This window comes from Acomys minous, assembly GCF_964271855.1.
Source record: "Acomys minous genome assembly, chromosome: 12".
Lineage (NCBI taxonomy): Eukaryota > Metazoa > Chordata > Mammalia > Rodentia > Muridae > Acomys > Acomys minous.
In genome coordinates this window covers 102,900,012-102,921,740 of record NC_140493.1, presented here as the reverse complement: position 1 = coordinate 102,921,740, position 21,729 = coordinate 102,900,012, and the positions used below count along the sequence as shown (strand labels likewise).

Here is a 21,729-nt window from a genome sequence, read left to right as displayed (position 1 = left end):
GCCTAGGAAATACACAAGGCGATTCTGCCCTTCTTTGTCCTCTTAGAGTACCTGTTTGGGTAAGACAAGTTTTGATGATTTCTCTTAGTCTCATCTTCATAACCAGTTTGCCCATCCCTGTCTTGGTTGGATGCTGGCCCATGCCTGTCTTTGCTTGGACTCTGGCCCACCCCTGCCTAGGTTGGATGAGGGCCCACCCCTGCCTAGGTTGGATGAGGGCCCACCCTTGCCTTGGTTGGATGAGGGCCCACCCCTGTCTTGGTTGGATGAGGGCCCATCCCTGTCTTGGTTGGATGCTAGCCTAGGTTGCTCAGACCTCAGTTTGATCTGGATTGGGGTTGGCTCAGAAGCCAGTTGTGATAAGATCAAATGTCCCTTTAAAAGACACATGTCTGTCTTTGCTGTATAATGAAAACGCTTCTCCTATGACTTCTAAATCGCGTTCAAGCGACTTCTACTATATATTAGGTCCAGTCTCTTCCCGAGTTTTATAGAAGAGCCTCCTATCGGTGGTGGAGTTTGTTTGTGAACTTCACTTCAAACAACCACAAAAAGCGATTAAGGAGACAATCTATGCTACTAACGGCTTCTCAGGAAAATGAACAATGTATGCCACATGCAGAAGGGACAGAAACAAAACAGGAAGTTAGTGTGTGACAGGGGCCACCTGAAAGGGTTTGACTCAGAACCTGCCATTCGTGCTCTGTGCTCTTTCAGTCTCTGCCTGAGGTAAAATGCTTCCAAACAGACTTGGCTCTGCGCTCTATTTTGTTGTCTAAGACATAGTCACTATCTGGTCGTTAAGGCTTCCATTATTTATAGGGGTGTTCTGGCTGACTGTTCTACACTAGTGTGAAGAGCTGGTTCTCACCGGACCGCAACATTACAGGAACTCATCTGCATTTTACCACTGAATTCAGGCTCTTGCTGGCTCTCACCTGGCCTCACCTGGGTTATATAACACCTGCCTTCTAACATGTCTCTTGCTTCTCTCTTCCAGGGAACATTTTAAGCCTGAAATAAAACCTCCTGCTGTTGTGGGCACAGTCTGAAATAGCAATCTGAGCCTGCAGAAGAATGTGTAAAGGGCAGGAACAGGAAAATCAAGGACCTGTGTCTATGTGTGTTTTTTTTTTACCACATGTTAGCAAAATGGTATCATTCACCTTACAAATATTTTTAAGCCTCTTGAATTTATATTATCAATTTTGAGAATAGCACTTGATGTATCTCAAAATGTTTTCATGAATAGCAAATGGAACGCGCTACACCAATTGGGGTGGGGTGGGGTGGGCAGTTCTGTAGTTTTATTGTAATTTCCTAACCTGAATAAATAGCTGTACCCTAATAGCTCATCATACTGAGTACTTATGTAGTCTCATAGAGGTGGACGTTTGAGCTATGAAAGATGAGTTGGAGTGAACTAAGTAAGAAAGAAAAGACATTTTTCCCCTCAGGAAGAGGCAAACCCATTACTAAAAGCTGTATGACCCAATGATGTAAGAAACAACTCAGAGAGAGAGAGAGAGAGAGAGAGAGAGAGAGAGAGAGAGAGAGAGGGAGGGAGATATTGGGAGATTTGAGGGAAAATAATTGAGAGATGTAGCAGAACTCTCCACTCACTATAACATTTCTAGTGCAGAGTCATCTTGATATAAGGGTGACCAATCAGAGTGTCACAGTCAAGATTGAATTGAAGAAATGACATAAAGGCTTTGAGCACTATTATTTAAGGCCACTCCAGGGGGGTCAGGATGCCAGTGGTGAGGTGGCATATACTGAAGTGTTCAAGAAGGGACATAGCTGTCTCTTCTTAGGGGACCTGTCTCAGACATTCTGTCTTGCTCTGTCTTTTGCTTCTTTCATTATTTCTCATCTTCATATCAAACAGTAACATTATTTCTTGCTTGAACAACAGAGCATTACAAAAGTCAATTTAATACACACAGAAAATACCTCCTATTTGCAATAACGTAGTCTAACCAGTTTTCTTAGCTACATTCAAGCTGTCAGCAGGTCCTACTTGCTGGAATTATTTTTCTCACTGCTTGCTCCTCTTGTCAGTGGGCCACAGTAAAAAACCTCCTGATGTGTCTCCTTGTTTTGTCTTTCCCCCACTTTATTCCCTTTTAGAAAGGGAAATCAAAACCCATCAGTGTTGGCTTAACAAGTAATCTTCCCATTTGACATTGGGGTGTTTGTGTAATCTCTACTGCAGACAGAGTACTTGTGTCTGACCGCACTCCATCTCTCAATAGATGTTCTTCAATAGATCTAGAACGAGCCCTTTCCTGCATCTTTAGGTTTTTTTTGTTTTTGTTTTTATGTGTGTGTAGTGGTGTGTGTGTGTGTGTGTGTGTGTGTGTGTGTGTGTGCGTGTGTGTGTGTGTGTGTGTGTGTGTGTGTGTGTGAGAGAGAGAGAGAGAGAGAGAGAGAGAGAGAGAGAGAGAGAGAGAGAGAGAGAGAGAGAGAGAACAGTCAAACACTCAACTGTGCAGGTGGGAGTGAAGGCTAGACATTGACAATGGGATAACTTCCTAAACCATTTCTCCACTCACGTTTTGAGACAAGTTCTGTCATGGAACTTGGGACTTTAAGATAAACTGGCTAGTGCCCTTTCTGAAAACTGTCTCTGCATTACCCTTTTGCTAGCTCTAGAATTCCAAGTACCCACTGCCACTTCCAGCTTTTCTGAGTGCTGGGGATCTGAACTCTTTTGCAGCAGACAGCTTAACTCACTGAACCACCTTCTCAGCCCACAGCACTCTTTTCCCTTGGATTGGAACACAGTAGATACTGTCTGTGGCCACACATACTCAAAAGAAGTTCAAGAGGAGCTAACTCCAAGCACCACATGAATATGCTGATTGATTCGAAGTGTAGTAATTTGGGGGACAAAGACATTATTCCTTATCAAAGAACACGTGAACCAAAACCCTGCAGAGCATGGCAATATGGACATTTCCAAATTCCAGTCCAGAATTATCATGCTTCTGCCCTCTTTTAACTCCCAATCCACAAATTAAAATCAAATTTCTTTGGAGCCACTATAGGCCTCAGTGTAATACTTGAGTACAACGGTGTTACAGAATTCTCTAGAAATATGGAATTTTAAACAGTATACTTGGTACTAGAAGTTATTTACCTAAGACTAGCAGTGTAGCTCTGTTGGTGGCGTTCTTGTCCGGCATGCAGGACAGCCCTCAACATCACACAGAATGGGTGTAGTAGTGCACATCTGTACTCCTAGTATCTTCCTAGTGTTGTAGAAGGAGCAGCAGGGAAGTCAGAAGTTCAAGGCCATCCATGGCCGCATAGGAAATGGAAAGACAGCCTGTGTTCCAGCTAGTCTGTCTCTAAGTAAATAAACAAATACACTTGAAAAGTAAAAGGTGCTTAAATCGATCTATAACTGAATTTTTTTTTAAGAAATGGAGCGCCATTTCTCAGTACCAATCAAATTATTAAATATTTACTTCAGGGATATGTCAGAATGTACACATTTATATGTATATGTTTATATTAACTGGAACTATTTCTAAAGGTCAGCTATCTGCTTGTGAAAATACTCCTTGAAGGACAGATAAACCTGTTTTTTTAGGACCCCAAGTGTGGGATGGGAACGATCTCGTGAGAGAACAGGTGAGGTTAATCCACTAGAAGAATAACCACCCCATGCAGGAACTTGATTGTTGCTAGCTGAAAAGATCCCATGAACAGAATCTGGGAGGAGATATATAAATGAGCCCAGAACTGGAGGTGGGGCTTTTTGGAGACTTGGGATAGTTTTGGCTGTTCATCGCTGCACTTCGAGACAGTCCTAGAGAGAACCGCTCAAGGGAAGGCTTTGGGGCTCCGGCTCCTGCTGAGGTTCTGGGTTCTGGTTATTCCAGGTTCCAGCAGAAGAAATCCTGCAGATTGTGCCAGGAGAATCGTTCTTCGGAACTGATAACCTTATGGTTTTGTTATTGTGTCCATTAATCCTTATTTCCTATTGTTTTGGTTAGTCAGGTTATAAGGGATGTATGCTCAGTCACTAAGTTGTTAATAAAATATACTGGTTAAGAAAATTGAGCCTACAACTCCTCACAATTCAAGGAGGAAAAATGATCTTCTCCAGGGATGAACCTACTAGTTGATGATCCAAAAATAAGAGTGCAGACCAGAAAACATGCAAACAAGCAACATCAAATGAAATCAGTAAATTGTATGTTTATATTTAGCCATTTACATGTGTGTATCTATACATATACACATGCATGTATATGATAAATATATATGCATATATACATGTGTAACAAGAACAGTTTTAAAAATATAGCTTATGATTTTAAGAAGCAAGGGAAAGGGGTACATAGGAGGGATTGGAAAGAGAAAAGGGGAAGAGGAAAATTATATAATTATCATAGTTTTTAAAATAAAAAAACCAAAGGTACAAACCTAAATTACAGAAACTTGCACTAATCTAGCAATTCTACTGAAAATTTTCATTCTAAAACTTTATCATGGATGGACACAAAAAAAAAAACACAGCAAAAGCTGTTTGTGGTGACTTTTGTTTGCTCTGAGACCATCTAATTAGCATGGGTCTTTATAGGTAAGTAGCATAATCAGGTTTATTCTTGTAAAGTTAAATGTTATACAGAAAAGCATGTAATATATGATTTGGCACAAATAAAAATGATTATGAAACAGTTTGAGCAAGGTAATTTTAAAGTTTAAATATATTTAAACATAGGGCAGGTGTGATATACACCAACATATAAATTGTTACTCTATCAGGTTAGTGTGATTTTTTTAATTTTCCTTTTCTATCTATTTATTATTTGTATATTTATGTATCTTGAATTTTACGATAAGGGGGTACAGAGATGCCCAAGTTTATAGGGGCATTTGCTGTGCAAGCCTGAGGAGCTAAGATCAGATTCCAGAACCCATGAAAATAGCCTGGATCATTTCAGTGCACCTTTGACCCCAGCACTGTGGTGGAGGAGCAGAGACTAGAGGATTGCTGACACTTGCTGGCCACTGTCCTAGACCCAGATTCAGTGAGACACCCTGTCTCAGGATAATTTACATCAAGATACCTGATGCCCTAACACACATGTGCATATACAACACACTATATATAAATACACATACACACACACACACACACACACACACACACACACACACACACGGAGAGAGAGAGACAGAGAGAGAAACAGAGACAGAGTCAGACATAGAGACAGACAGACAAACAGGGACAGAGGGACAGACAGACAGGGACAGAGACAGAAAGAGATGGATAGACACACACAGAGAGAGACAGAGACACTAATTTTTTTTCAGTACACACATCTTTTGAAAAAAGAAATCCAGGTATTTTCAGTTCAAGATTTGAAACCTGCCAATTCCGAGGCTCCATAAAGAGAAAACAAACCAATAGCAATATACAAGCATTTATTAGATCTTTTAAAAAGGCAGCTATAAATAGCCCAGAGAAGCAGACAGTCTTACAGACATCTCAAGTCAGACATTGATGCGGTAATTTTTGCTGGAACAATTCACAGAAACAAATATAGTGACATTTAATTCCTCTAAGTAAAACCAGATCTCCTTTGAAACACAGAGGTTGGGAGAAGCGGGGGTTGATCAGATCTGGCCACTGAGAACAACTGGGGAACCTGTGAAAGCTGTAGGTAATCTATCAGGGCTACATCAAGCAGCATTGGTTCTAAGGCGTCACGGACATGCACATGTCCCTGTTAGTGCCGACTTTCCTGCCTACCCCATTCCAGACCACATTAAACAGCTAATATCTCCAAGTCTTGGCTCAATAGAGCCAAGTCTGTTTTCAGAATCTTTCTTTTATCTTTGGAAAGAAAATATTTAAAAAAAAACTATACCATTGTGTAACTGCACAACATCATGGTCCATAAGAACAGACTCGGAAACCGCAAAGAAATAGGAAGGGGGTGGATGCTACATACTGTTACTAGGATGTGCTCTTGTCTAAATAGTCAAGATTCTCAGTGAATTCTTAGTGAATGTATCTCAATGCACTCTACTCGTGTACAAACCCAAACGCAGGATGGCATTGCAGTGTTAGAATGTGTGGTCCTCTAACAACCTGCTTTTAAAATCCCAGAAGGGTCCAGGAGTCTTGCAGATTCTGAGATTGTTTTTGTTCCATCACTGTGCTATGATGCTACCAAGTGACTCTTAGACACCCTCAAGACTGCAGTCCGTCTGCTTTTTTCAAATGTTTATTGAGACTAGCTATCGAAAGGCAAGAATTCGAATTCAAATATTTGATGGCTCACTGGAAAGATGACATTTTCAGACTAGGTTAGGATGTGCAGAACTGGTTTGTTTGGTTTGGTTTTTTTTGTTTGTTTGTTTGGTTGGTTGGTTGGATTTTGCCTAAAAATAAGCTGATGCTCGTTCATCTGCATCTTTGAGAAAAGTGCTGCTCTGAACATGAAATGAAACTGCTCTGGAACTCATTCTTGAAAGACATGGAATTTAGTGAAGGGTTAACCGCTGGGCTCATAGCTACAGTTGCTTCAAGTGAATCAAAGACCATGACTTGGGATCATCCTTTGCAGAGCACCAGCATCTTCCAGTGTAGTCTTTTATGAGAAGAGCATTAGCTGGAATTTGTGTGAGCATACCTGCTGTGAATCATAGGACGGGAAACTTCCGAGACTTGTTTGAAAGTTCGCTCTCACATCTAATTGTCTTGACCTTCAGGTTACTTCAGGAAGATGTGACAGATCTGCCCAGAACTCCTTGCATCACTAAAAATAGAAATCATGTGGTGCCAGGCACTCACTCCCCCTGCTCCAAAGGATAATAAAATGCTCTTCGTTTGTGGTTCCAATGCCAGGTTGCCTATGACTGACCTATAATAGATTCCAGACAGTTTTATTTGAAAGCTGCTTTGATTAGACCTAACTGTGCATTCCCAAACAAACGTAACTTATGGAAAGCATATGTGCCGCGACTTTTGACCTCCTCAGTTCAGTGTTAATGGCATTCCAGTGGAAACCCAACTCCTGTGTCTCTGTTGCGATTTCCTTGTTTGTGATGAGGGCCTGTGAACTGTCCTCTTTGGCAACGTGAAGGCTATTTATTAGTCTGTTGCATCTGCTGGGAGTCAGTGAACTTGCAGATGTGTTGTGCTTGTAGACTAGGAACTCCCTGGATAGTGTCTACAACTTCCCTGACCTTTAAATGATTCCGTTTCTGTTTTAAGCTGTCAAAATGAAGACTCGGGACATCTTTATTGGGGAGGAAAATGAAGCGACTGTTATCATTTGCTGGCTCAATTCCCATTTCCCCCGTGAATACAGAGAATTGAAGAGGCCTTTGAATGAGACAAGAGAGCCTCGTAGGACGATCCAGATACACAGTCTCTAGGCTCCTGCACACTGCATGCTGCTAGCAAGTGGCATTAGCTTTCTATCAGCGTGCACATTCTCAGGGCTCCTTGGGTGGGAAGCACAGCAAATGAGTATTGTACAGATGATCTGGGTAGATGGTAAGACTAAAATGCACTTGATAGATGCTCAGATTTTCAGGAATATGATTCCCTGTGCCTTCTCTTCTCATCATACTTTGGTTCCCATGAGGGTGCTGTAGATTAAGGCAGCCTGACCTGATTTAGGAGGTCTGAATTCATTATTCATGAATGTCTGCACAAAGTGACAACCCAATTCAGTGATGCTTTCCTTAGAAAGGTCCCGGTGTTTCTCAGGTTAGCATATTCATTTGGGTGGTACCTGGGGAGTCAGCCTAAGGCACTTTTGAGTTATATCTCCTTATAAAGAGTATCACAGCCAAATATACAGATGCCTATAGTGGTGTGAAAAAACACAGAAATGGTTTCATTCATTCGATTTAATCAATACTCAACTGCATCTGTGATGATTTGGAATAAGGATTGGGACAATTCTTTTTGCCTTTAAGAAACTCATCTCTGGTCAGACGAAAGTGCTTTGTTCAAACAGCCATCTCAAAAGGCAAGCCTTTTGGGGAGAACAGTATCAGAGTGACTGAGGATAGGGCTCCATGCAAAAGAAAGGTTGGCTGAGCCTGAGACCCTCCCAGCATCTAAGACTCCAACGTGCATCCTAACAATACGCTGACACAGTTAATGCTGCTTCCCCAACTAATGACAGAGGGTATGGCCATACATAGATAAACTATAAAAGTAAATTAATGAGGAACCAAACTGCATTTGTAACGAACACCCATTCCTATACCTGGGAGGCTATACACACTGGCTTTGTGTTCCCTGAAATCAGATAACAACACTGGATGTAGATTGGTAAACAAAAAGCAGTTGAGGTGTTCAGAGTTTAATTCCTAAGTCTAAATCATTCAGCAGGCAGTGTGCCTGTGAAAATGTGTGTGACCCTTGGCTCAGTAAAGGCATTTCTAACATGCCAATCAAGACTTTTTATTCACCAAGCATTTACACAACATAGAAATATAGTGAGCAAATCCTACTGTATTTTCAAACTTCAGTAATATTTAGTTACTGATGTTATTAATGATTAGCTACGACCATTTTAACTGTAGTCCACATGACCCCATGCCTTTGGCTTGCGGTCACCTGGAGAAGACACAGAGACGAACCAAATATTTTCTTTAAAAATAAATTTTAATTTTGCTATATCACAGAGCCAAAATGACATTTTACATACAGATATGATAAATATTATTTGCATGAAATTCATTTACTGATACGTCCTGGAATTCTTTTGAAGTTTATAAATGCAGTTGAAGGATATGTTAAGCACACTTCTTTTGTTTGTTTGCTTACTTTTCATTCATATAATTTAGGGACAGAGGAAGAAACACTGTTTTGGTGGTGGTGGTGGTTGTAAGATGTAAAACTTCATTGGCATTTTGGTTTTTTTCAGCTCTTGTAACTTTCCTGTAGTTGTAGTAAGCTGGGGATCTTAATTCAAAAAAAAATGGAAGGGCCGAGGCAAAGTTTAAGGGCTGGGTACTTGTTTATCACATGTGAGACCATACGCACACACAGAAAGAGAGAGAGACAGAGAGAGAGAGAGAAAGAGAGAGAGAGAGAGAGAGAGAGAGAGAGAGAGAGAGAGACAGAGAGAGAGACAGAGACAGAGACAGAGACAGAGAGAGAGACAGAGAGGGAGAGAGAGACAGAGACAGAGAGGGAGACAGAGAGAGAGAGAGAGAGAGAGAGAGAGAGAGAGAGAGAGAGAGAGAGAGAGGAAAGAGACTTAGAACCCAGTCCTGCAAGGCTGATTTCCAGCCAGTTGTGAGTGTTCCCATGCCAGCTCCCACATCCACAAACATTTTTTAAAGGACACATAACAGGCTAAGAAAATATTTGTGCTTTTATTCATTCACATTTGGCTTAAATGGCACTAAAATCTTTTGAAAGCCAAGAACTATAAAGCTGACTCTATCACCCCCTTCTAAGCCTCTGGGATTTCCACTTGGAAACCAGCTCTCGCTCTCTCTCTCTCTCTCCTAGAGCTGCAAAAACATGGCAACAGCATGGGTCAACCTACTCCGTTGAGCACAGCAGGTCTCGGCCTCCTTTCCTGAGAAGATCCTCATGTGTTTTCAAGCAAAGAATATCTTGTACGGGAACCACACATTGGGGCCTTTGGTCTTGCCTTTCTGTGGACTCGCTGCCCTACCCTTTCCCTGAGTTCCGTATGACAACGCTAATCAAATGTCAATCATATAAGCAATGATGGCTAGGATGTCAGGTACAATGCAGCAGTGTGGTACAACCTTGCAGATCAGTATTGATGCCAATCAAAATTCACCTATGGGGTCCCTGTTTCTGCTCTTAGGGACACTGTCCTCAGGACAGCCTCATCTCTTCTCTCATTGTTTCCGTGCCTGGCCACTTACTCATTGGTTCCTAATGATAATTGTGTGCTGCAAGTTTCAATAAATCCTTTCTCTTGACGTTACGAAATTTTCATTGTATATGTTTGCTGTACATGTGCTGCATTTCATAGTGGGGATTTCGTACACATGCACAGCACATACTGAGCAAATCCCCTGGCACACCATCCCATCATCCCCTTTATTCCCTCTTCTCTCTTCTTTCATCCCCCTTTTGTCCTTTTGTTTCTAGGCAGTTTTATTTCTAATATATATCATATATATATATATATATATATATATGTGATCTAAATGATTTATATATGCATATATACGATTCCATGTATCTATATAAAGGCTAGAAAACACATATGGAAAAAAAATACATGATATTAGTCTGAGACTAACTTAACATGTTTATCCCTAGTTGTATGCATTGTGTATGTCTTCTACAATGAAGACATACCTTCATTCTTTTTTATGGCCACCACAGCTCCACAGCGCACACAGGCAGCATTTTATCTGTTCCTCTGTTTCCACTGTTGGTGGACAGAAGACAACAAGCAAAGCCAGTGCTAGCACCTGTGGACCACCTTTACAAAGAACTGCCCAGAAGTGGGCACAGAGTGTATAATTTCATCTCTGTCGTACTACCCAGAGAGGTAGCCAGAACTAGCAACTCTCACTTATGGGACGAGCACCTATTGACCAGAACCTTGGTTGTTCTTGTTCTTGGTTTGGTTTTTTGAGACCTTACTACGTAGCCCTGGCTGTCCTTATGCTCATTATGTAGACCAGGTTTGTCTTGAATTCAGAAAGATCCACCTACCTCTGCCTCCCAAGTGCTAGGATTAAAGGTATGCACCACCAGGCCCTACTAATTAGGTTCTATATTATGTTTATATCTTTCGTATGTTGCTAATTAACTATCTGCAAAAGAAAACTATCTAGGAGTTTACCAGACTGTGCCAAGAAAACAACAACAACAATAGCTAGGATTACAATCCAGTTCTCTATAACCAGATGAAAACAGTGCAAATAGATTGGTACCACAGTCTGGGGTTGTCAATCTTTTGTGTGTAAAGACTGAGCCTCATTTCTAGAATTAAACATATTTTCTGCTCTTCTATCTCTGAATGCCAGGTTGCTGCAAGACACCTCAGCTTACCTGAGCTGCATCTACTACATCAATTTACACATATAGATTAAGAAACTATCATCCCACAAACAAAACATTAAGAATCTTGAGTCTCAAGTGGCAAGAGACTAAAGGAAGTCCAGACCCAAGAGGACCACTGTCACTGAAAGGTAATCCAGGGATGCCTTTCTATGGACAGCATTTCACGTGTGAGATTACCCACTCAGTGATGGGGTGAAAGACAAGCCTTCTCATCTCCAGGCATCCTTTGGAATTAAGCCAAAATGTTTGAACACAACGGGATTTGGTGTGGATGATGTCACTGAGTACCCTGAGGGAAGTGGCAAAGATGAAGCTTCCTGCTGCATGCATTCACAGTATCCAGCCTCATCTTGGCACTGATTGCTTCTGTAGGCAGACATTCTGCTCTCGTGGATGAGCTAGTCCTAGTTACAAAGACTCAAGCCCCAGTCAGGTTGTCACGGTTCAAACCTGTAATCCAGTACTCGGGAGGTAGAAGAATCATGTGTCTGATGCCAGCCCGAGCATAAAAACCAAGCCCATGAAGGTCTGGTGGTATGTTAATAATATTGTAACTGGAATCATTAGATACAGGAAAGATGGGATTGTAGAAGTCTGACCCAAAAAATCAAAGAGCTTTTGTCAGTGTCAGCCCAGCATCAATTAAATGAAAAGAAATTACTCCATAACAGACAGCTGGGGAGACACTGTCAGGCAAAATTAGAGACTGAAGAATACCTCAGATAATGTAGATCAAATGGCACAAAGGATTAAGTAGTGGGGGTTGGCTGGATGTCTCAATCAGTAGAGCCCTTGCTGTGTACACATAAGGATTGAACTCAGATCTCCAGCGCCCATAGAAAAGCCAAGAGTAGCAACACATGCCCATAGCCCTAGCCCCAGGGAGCCAGAGACAAGTGGATTCCCACAGCTCCTAGGCTAGCCAGCCTAGCTAATTTGATGAGCTTGGGCTTCAGTGAGAGCCCCTGTCTCAGAGTAAAACCTGGAGAGCAATGGAGGAAGACACCAGATGTTGACTTCCACACACATATGCAACACCACCAGAAACAGATGTATCTCAATGCACACACAGAATGCACAGGCAATAATTTGGTTAGGTCAAAGCAATGCAGTCTGTGAACTTACTGTACAACTTGATGACTATGCTAAGCAATATGTTTTAATTGTTGATTTTCAATGCTTTTGTTTTTAATCACACAACTTATGGGAAAATTTGTCATTTCACGGCTTATATGTGTGCATTTATAATTATTATCTGTCAAATCAAAATAAGCAAATAAAAGTAGAGGTGGCTATAACCCCAAGGGAAACTTTTCTACCATCTCCGAGGACACCATCTCTAAAGAACAGAGAAAGTAGCCAGCCATCTCAGTCTGTCTTTGAGAATTCCCCGCTGTTGCTGTTTCACTGGTTGTGACAAGAAGTTTTCATTGCATCAGGTATGAGGACTCGGAGAATTGAGCACACCAGGGTCGGGGAGGAGTGCTTTCGTCAGGAAAGAAGTAAGCAACGGTTTATTTAGTTACAGATTTGAAGCATTTGGTTTCACAGATGATATAATGACCAGCATACTGTGGGGGCAAAGCCTAGAATTTGAGGTTATATACTGAAGGGTATTCACTGGGAATACAGAAATTTTAGCTCTGATTGGAGAAGGACAGGCGTTTCATGCATATTCTTGGTGAAAGCACGGGGAGCAAAGACTGGCAGGGCTTTAATCAGCTTAATGGACAAGAAAGAGAGAAAAGAGAAGGGGAGGAGAACATAGAGCTAAGGAATTTAGGCAAGTTAGTGTGCACAGTGCGATGACTCAGGCTAGTGAGCATTGTACAGCACTGGTCCCAGGTACGAAGCCGGATGTAGGGAATCTCTAACCAAAGACCACATGGGGATGGCACAATCCTCAGCCAGAGAAGAACTTCTTAAGTGTCAGGCTTTTCATTCTCCCCATCACCCTGAGAACCAGGCACCAATATCATTTCCTCCCCAGATACAGAAATGATGCTTAACTAGCTTGGTAGCCTTTCCAGGACCAACGGGAACTACCAGGAGTAAAGGAGTACGGAGCGCTCTTCTCGTTCCACTGCCTAAGCTTTGTGCTATGAAGCACTTTACCACTGAGACACAGACATCCTTCTGTGATGTCACTACAGCTCTAAGATGGATTGAGCTAAGAAGTGGCTGGAGGCAAAACTCATTAATACGTCATTCTTATAATTTAGCATGGACTCGGGACAGAATTGGATGCAAGGAATGTTGGTTGTGTCCTAAGAAATATACTATAGAGCCTTGCAGGTAAGTACCCTAGGGAATACCCTAGCTCAGAGCCTGGAGGTGAGAAGACCCTATGTGACATCAAATGACCTCAGATGTAGGGGCTGGAGAAGGTCACAGACAAGGAAATTAAAGAAGCTGGTCCCTAAAACCTCATCCGAGTTCAGCCCAGACATTGAAGCAAACAAACTGGGAGACATGAACAAAAGCAAACGGACAAAAAGCAAACATCTTTCCCAGAAAGTTCAAACAACTATTCAACAAAAAGGAAAAGGAAAAAAGAAAAACCAGATTTTGTTCCACAAAGAATTTCCAGTGGAAGCAACAAACAGTTGTTTGTGTGAAAATATTTTATATACGGAGGTCTGCTGGGAGTGGTGGTATTGTGTTTTTTAAGGCAGGTCTATGTAATGGTAAAGACAAACAGTTGGAAATAATACAAGAGTCAGTGAAAGAGAAACTATTAAAGACACATATTCCTGTATTCAAAATCTTTACCGAGCATCACAGTGAAACAGTTCTTTCTAGGCTGGACATGTCTTGGAGCTGAGCGGCTACAATCATCCACACAGGAACTTCATAATGTCACGGGTGCTAACACCTCCTACAGAAGCAGCAGGAAGTGTCCTGAGATCTTCAGGCCTCTCTCCTCCTCCAGATCCCAATGATCACGATTGATAGCATAGGCAATTGGTGGGATCTCCTGGTGGCTTTGGTGGGATCTCCTGGTGGCTTAGGTGCCCAGAACTTGCTCAAGGTACCTTGCAGCACTCTAGACAGCTGCCCTTGTCCCTCTAAGTAGTTAATGAAAACTCACACACTGTTCTAGACTTGAAGGGAAATCTCTCTTTGGTCTGTGGGTGATCTATGGAGGCACATTAGTCCTTTCCTTATGCTTTCTTGGGAAAAAAAATCATGAGACAAGTTTTGCTCTGTATTTGGTGATCTAGATTTTCTAAGATAATTAAAACACAACTCTGCTCCAAGTAGCTGGCACCTTGCATGTAGAAATGGAAAATCCATATGTTTATGCAATAGACACAGGGGCCCTGTTTTCTAATACTTGTCTGACTAAGAACTGCCTACTCTATTTATAGGGTTCCAGATTTAATACCCATATCAACAAGAATGTTTTGCTACTAGTGTTTTTAACAATAGACACCATGCTGGGACTATTTGTTTGAAATTTGTGTAATCAAAGGATTTGTGAGGGAATTTCCTGCATTTGTTAAGGGCTTGGGGTAGATAACTCTGAAGTTCTCTTTTAACAGTAAGATGCTAAAAGTCTTCGTTAACAAGCACACACTATCTATTCCAGTATTAGGAGATGAACAACGGTGATTAGGTGTCCGAAAGGATTAAAAAATCTTTGACACAAAGATTCCATCATCTCGTTAGGATCCAGGTACTTGAATCTTCTGACTTAAAGGGAGAATTATGAGCTTTGCTGTCCTAGCAGCAGGAAGTTCCCTTTCATGTCTGCTATGTTTGCTTTTGATCCGTGTTGACTTTTATGGTTTACTTTCCTTGTTTTCATTTTTATTTTGTGATCTGCCTGTAGCTCAAACCTTAAAAACAAATCAACAATAGGAAGAGAAACAGTTTACATGCAACTACAGATTTTTCTGAGCAACCACTAAGGAAAACTTAGGAAGCTATACATGGTAGCACATACTATATAGCCGGACTTGGGAAATGGAGGCAGAAGGATTGCTGGCAATTCACGGTCAATATGGTCTACCTCATGGGTTCTGGTTCAGCTGTGACTGTATAAAGAGCCTCTGTCCCAAAACAGGACAAAACAAGCATAATGCCATAGGAAATGCTCAAGAGCCACATATGATTCTGGGCCAGTGGCTTGTGAACTCCAGATATCCCCGGTCCCTTACGAGGCTAGGGGATCAAATAAGCAAAATTTTGTTTTTATATATCTGTGCCTTATGAGGGATATTTCTTGCTCTTGTCATCGGACACACCAGCCACATCACTTCTCAAATCCAATGTTGCCTTTACTTCAGTTATTCAGAGCTGATTGGAATGGACAGATGTATTCTCATTAGAATCTCATCACAATCACTGACTTTGTGTAACCCAGGCTATTTATTTTACCCCTTGAAATAGGTAATTACAGAAACTAAATCCAATAGCCTTGTGGAATGACAGGGGTCCTGTCAGTCTTTATAAATTGTATACTAAGCCAAACAAGCGCTTGGGTCAAACATGAGCTGACCTGGAACAACCCTATGACAAGCATAGATGAAGCCACTGTGACAGATTCATTCAATAGTGGATGCTTTGATGTATCCCAACTTAAAAGATTCACATATACAATGGTTAACCTTTATAATGTCACTCCACAGAAGAGAGTGTGCCTGGCCGTAAGTCCACCTGACCCTGTTTCTTCCTCATGCCAGACCATCTCAACATACCATCTCTGACCTCAGCTGCATCACTAGCCACAGAGACTGGGCTCATCGGCAGAGTGAGGCCCAGGGGTGGAATACAGCTATACAAGAACAAAATACATGGCAGCAACATATTAGCAATATATTAGAACCACCTTTTTTCTATTCTACCTTCGTCATTACAAAACTACTATTAGCTGATATTTTCTTCAAATACAAAATGAGGTGTGTGTTCTTTGGATCTGAGCCATTTGTTGGAGTATTACTCTGGCTTTAGCTATTACAATCAAGTGACTTTCTATACTAGAATTTCTCTTCCCTCAAAACTGTATCTAATAATAATTACCTCTGTGCAGCTCATGGTCCCTACGTGCCAGGTACCATATCAACAGAGATTATGTACCGTCTAAGAACAGATACTCTTAAAGGCTTTTCTGAAGGAGTTGGTGAGTAGCTGAAAAACTTGGGAAGGTCACATTGCTGATAAGCAGCCAGTGCTGACTGGATGCTGAGCTTCCATAACCTCTGCAGACACAGCCTCTGTTTCCTCTGGGTCCTCAGGGTGACTCGATGACTCACAGGAAACAAAGAAGGAAAGGAAACTTTTGACAGGCTAAGATTAGTGTTCTCTCAAAGACACCTCTGGCCCAGTCTATGATCCTGCACCTACACATAGCCTTAGGATTTTCAGTCAAACCAAGTGCTATTCATTCCATAACAACACTCAGATATAACAATTGAAATAAAATAATTAATGGAAGAAAAACATTACATTTTAGAACGCCTGGTGATGTTCGTATCCCTAAAACATATTCCAGTGCTTGGGAGTTGGAGTGTTATTGCTTACCATAGACCTTTTAGTAGCTACTTTTTACAATGCACTTTAGTAATAATTTGTGCCCTTATTTTTTAGTTTTGGAGATATAATTATGGCAAAATTAGTGCAGAGGCAGGATGCATCTCCTCACAATTTCAAGTCCTTCCTGTCCCTTTGTTGTCACTTGGAGGCGATAAACGGGTGATACAGGGATACAGCATAGCTTTGTTTTATGAATGCCTGTTTGCACAGGAAATTAAAGATTCACTTCTTCCAACACCAGCCATGTCAGTAAACAATAATAATATTCACTCCCCTTTTAGTCTCTTCCTCTGAATGTCACGTCCCGTAAGAAATCTATAAATGGCACCTGCATTCTCAGTCTGTTTGGTTCAGCACTCCCTAGAGCTGGTGGGAAAGGGACACGGAATCTCCAGCCATAGACCTTGTGGTGGTAAAGCATGACTTCGTAGCCATGGCAGATGCAGGTGCCCACCCAACAAAGGCCCGCACACGGAAAGAATGAGCTTACAGAAACAGATGAGCAAGCAAGCAAGCAACCCAGGCTTCGGTCCGTTTGTGCATGGCAGCAAGCTCTTACCTTAGCTGCAGATCCAAACCCTGTGGCCTTTTCACCTTCAACCTGACTACAGCAGACACATCTCGTGCGCTCTCTTCTCTGTTTTTCTTCTAGCTCACCCTCCGAAGCCGGCAGCACCCACCACCATGGAGATGAGAAAACCCCACAGCAGAATCTCGCCCTTTTTTGCCTTTCCGGACACATTCAGCATAGACAAAAGCCAGAGTTCTCAGCGTTACTCGAGTGAATCAACACTTTCTTTAGCTGGTTCCCATGCCTACTCATGGGAGAGATGCTTGCCAACAGGGGCTGACAGAAAACAAGAAGCCGGGAGAAATATCCTTTCTCTGGACTCACTTACAACTCAGTCTTTTGATCGCAGCTCTAGGAGCCTGGTAAGTCACAAGAATCTCTCAAATTACTGAGTGGCCACATGCTGCCCCCTGAACATCACATTGACTCTGAAGGCTGGCTTCTCCCGCCTGACATCCCAGAGCTAGCACAACTTCATCCCAGTCTGGTGTTTTGTTTTGTTTTTTTTAATGTGCGGGCTCTCTGGAGTTTTCTGTGGAAACATACACCCTGCCTGATGATTGTAACCCTATACCAAAGGCAAACAAGTGTCTTGCCCAACATCATTTCACGTGGGCTCAAAGGTAGTAGGTGACCCTAGAAAAAATTATCAGCAACCTTGGTATTAATTCCAAGGGCACTGCGTGTTGTCCAAGAAGGTGCTCTCATCCGTGGTTGTTTTCTTTTGTTTTCTTTACTTTGGGAGTGAGAGAAAGAATGAGTCACTTACTCATCTCGTTTTCATTCACCATGAGGCCTTATCTTTATTTTGAACAACTAATCATGAAAATGCTGACTTAAAAAAAAAAAAACAAGTGAATGCTGGTCAATTCACGGAGAACTGGGAAGAGGAATTTCGACACGTGAGACTCAGCGGTGGAATTCTAGCAGGGGTAGACTGAATATGCTGTCCAACCAAATGGACATGCCCTGGAGATAACACAGTGGTCTAGAGTTCAGAGGAGTAAGACTAGAAGTTACTGTTACGTGTTCGGCATTTGAAGTCATGGGTCATGGAAGAGACCACACGAGAAGCCAGAACAGTTAGAAGAGAGAATTCCATGACCAAGGCCAAGGATGAAAGCCAATCTGAGGCTGGAAAGGAAGGGGATTCACAAAAGGAAACTGAAGAGAATCGTTCCATGTAGAGTAAACACGTAAGCTACAGGACACCATGAAAGTTTGGCCCCGGGGCTAGGGAATGCCACCCTCGTCAGACACGGAAGGTAGCTCGAGACGCCTCAGTATTGAGAAGTGGCATTTGACAGGGGAGTGGCACTGGTGACCTTGATGAAAACAAGTCACAATTTTGAAGGCGAAGCACTTAGAACAGTGAGAGGGTATTAGAGAGAGGAGGCATCAGGTTCTCCCAGGGCTCTGGGATTGGATGGAATGGGACAGAGGGATGCGCGGAATGGCACGTGGGTGAGGAAGAGCAACTTGATATCCTGGGAAAGAGAGATTTGTTTGTCTTTCTTCAATTGATGTTGGAGTATGGTCGGGTGCTTTGTATTTGTTAATTGCTTGCCCCCAGAGATTCTTACCACAGACTCTCATATGCCCCAAGTATTGGTGTTTAACCTTGCCTCCCTGTTTGACTAATGAAGAAAGCCAATACCCGGGAAGGATCAGAGGAAGGTAGGCATGGCTAAGGTTCTCAGGCTTGAGGAGAGAAGGGTCTTGGGAGGAAGAAGCAGCCAGGGGCCAGAGGAGGAAAAAGGGAGGAAAATCACCATGGGATAGAAAAGAGCCACGTGGGCCCAGAGGAGGAACTCTGAAGTTCCACATAAAAAGAAACGGCCCAAATGAACAAACTTAGCAAGTAGTTGGGGATTATGGATGGGAGGTAGCCCCGGTAGAAATGCTTAGAAGCAGATGGCGTGGGCTGGAGGCCGGGAGGTAATGGAAAGGTAGCTTAGGAGGTAATATCTGCCCGAGCCCCAGGTGAACAAGGCTGTTCTAAAATACATCAGGTGTTTGTGTCGTTATTGATTGTAAAAGTGGGTAAATGATTATAGGCCTAACAATAAGCATTTCTTAGGCCATACCACTAAGTTAACAGCAACAAATGAATTCCTTAGTGCTTTCACGTCAGTTAGTTTGAATATGTACATCCTCTATGAAACCCTCACAGCTGCTGAAACCCTCCTTCTTCCCGTCAACCCTCCTACTTACTTACCTCGTGTGTGTGTGTGTGTGTGTGTGTGTGTGTGTGTGTGTGTGTGTGTGTGTCCGTCCCACTGGCTTTAACTGACATTGTTGGCCTGAGTATGGTGTAGAGTTGTATACTGTGGCATGGGTGAGCACCCAGTGATGCCACCTCTGAAGAATTCCACTCTCTCCCAGCTACACATTAATGGCCAATGGCTTCTTGGGGAGGGGTGGAGCCTCCCAGGCTATGAAAATGGGGATGACTAGTCACCGAAAAAACTCTCCATTGGTTAATTTTCTTAATTAAGTAGCTGTCCCGACTCATGTATCATTTATTTTAAAAACCAAGTCTTTTGGTTAATATGAAGGTGTTGTTTTACTTCCATGGTTTCATTGCAAAATTACAGGGAATGAATACAATGCTTATATTAGAGCCGCCATTGCATTCTCCTAGTGAGTCTGATGTTCCTAACCAAAAAGTAAATAATCTCATTTACTATATTTTCTTTATCTTCTATCTCCTATAAAAATATTGTTCTTATTTCTTAAGTAATGATTCTTGTTAAATATGTAAAAATAAAATAAAATATGAAATATAAATCCCAAAATTTTCATTATCATTAAGATAATATGGTTATTGGTGTGCAAATTAATTATAATCTTGTACTAAATCATATGCTCATTTAAAATATGGATGAGCATAGAGTCAGTGCTTAATGCTTATTTCTCAAAGGCCAGAATAACTATCTGCATAAATAGAGCATTAAAAAGGTCTATAATTGAAATTATTTACTGCGAGAGTGGTCTGATTTCTTTATAATTGAAAGATTTTTTAAAGGGACTTAAAATATGTAGACTTAATTTGCTTATCATGCTAAACTAATTATATATACATATATAATTTGAACATCAAAACATCAAGATATATATGTGCCTGTGTGTGCATATGTGTGTGTGTGTGTATGTGTGTAATCCCCAAGACCTGCTTCATATAGTTCTTAGAAGAAGTAAATGAATTAATATTTTCAAAAGAGTTAAAACAATATCAGACAAAGTAAAAGCTGTCAGAATCATCGTGAAATGTTTCTAATTGGAAGATTATAAAGAAAGGATACCAACAGGAGGGTGGTGAGTGAGTGGGATTATTTTTTTTCTATAGTGTAAAGATTGACAGGAAATGGGGAAAGCTAAAAAAAAAAAAAAGCTTACACCACAGAAGGAATGGACAGAAAAGCATCAGGTATAATTAAAGTTATGCAAAGGAAACACATTGATCTTGGAAATACTGCCAATTATACTTCGGGTGAAGCTGTAAAAACTACATAATTTGTATACAGTAATTCTATTTTTTAAAGTAATTTTCATTTCCTTTGAGATAGCGTCTCATGCATAGCAGACTGGACTCAAACTTGCAATGGAGCCTTAAATTATCTTAAACTTCTAATCTTGCTGCCTCCACATCCCTGGTGCTGGAAAGACAGAAACACGGCACCACCACCACCATCACCACTCTGCGTTTATGCCATCCTGGAGATAGAACCCGTGGCTTTAGTCAGAGCATGAATTCCACCAACTGACTTATACCTCAGTCCTATGTTTTGGCACTTTTTTCCCCCCGACATACTATTTTCATTGATTATTTGGGAATGTCATATCATGCTGCCTGATCACACTCATTTCCCTGTGCTCCCATGTCTGCTCCCTTACACTTCTGACACCCATCCTCCAAGGAAAGAAGAAGAAAAAGAAAGAAAGGTAAAAAAAAAAAACCCCACAAAGTCCAATTTGTGTTGTCCATATACTCACTGGAACATAGCCATACTCCCAATATCCAGCCCATTAAAGAAATCTGAGTATGACAAAAACACAACCCTGTCCAGCTCTGCACAGTACCATGTACATACGGACAATAGCAGAACTTTTAACTTTAGCCTGATTTTCAATATCCAGTGAAAATGCGTAAGCTGTTCCTGTTCCCTGCAGTCTTAGCCGCTGCTGAAGTGGCCCCTTCAGACTGACTAAAGCAAACTGCACAGGTGCCATGTTTTGCTGGCCTGAGAACTTCCTGTTATTCTGGCTGCTGGACTACCCTAGGATGTGGAGGAGGAAGTGTTTAACGTTCTCATCAGTAAACAGGGCACACACACACACACACCCCACAATGTCTTTCCCACTGCTTGAGAGCCTTCTGTGCTTTGCACTTCCCCGATGTGTTTCCTTTCCCTCGGCCAGGCTCGCCTGAAGTGAAGTTCTTCTGATAGATGTTGGCCTGTGAAATCTGCGTAGGACACTGGTAAGATGTTTACTTCCTCTCTGATGAGAGACAACATTTAATTTTAGAACCAAACACCGAGGTGCCCCCACGCACTTCTGGGTG

The 21,729-nt window shown here is 41.8% G+C and overlaps 1 protein-coding gene across 2 annotated transcripts in view; it reads right to left on the bottom strand.

Annotated features, from left to right (window-relative positions):
• Window positions 1–21,729, bottom strand: part of KCNJ16 (potassium inwardly rectifying channel subfamily J member 16) — a 56,634-nt gene that overhangs the window by 9,948 nt on the left and 24,957 nt on the right. Inside the window, exon 1 of one of the 2 annotated variants that reach the window (XM_084749378.1) lies at window positions 17,151–17,286. The exons of the other annotated variant lie outside the window; for it this stretch is intronic. The gene's annotated coding sequence lies outside the window, so the exon portion shown is untranslated. Of the gene's footprint in view, window positions 1–17,150; window positions 17,287–21,729 lie in introns of those variants that run through there. 2 annotated transcript variants of the gene reach the window in all.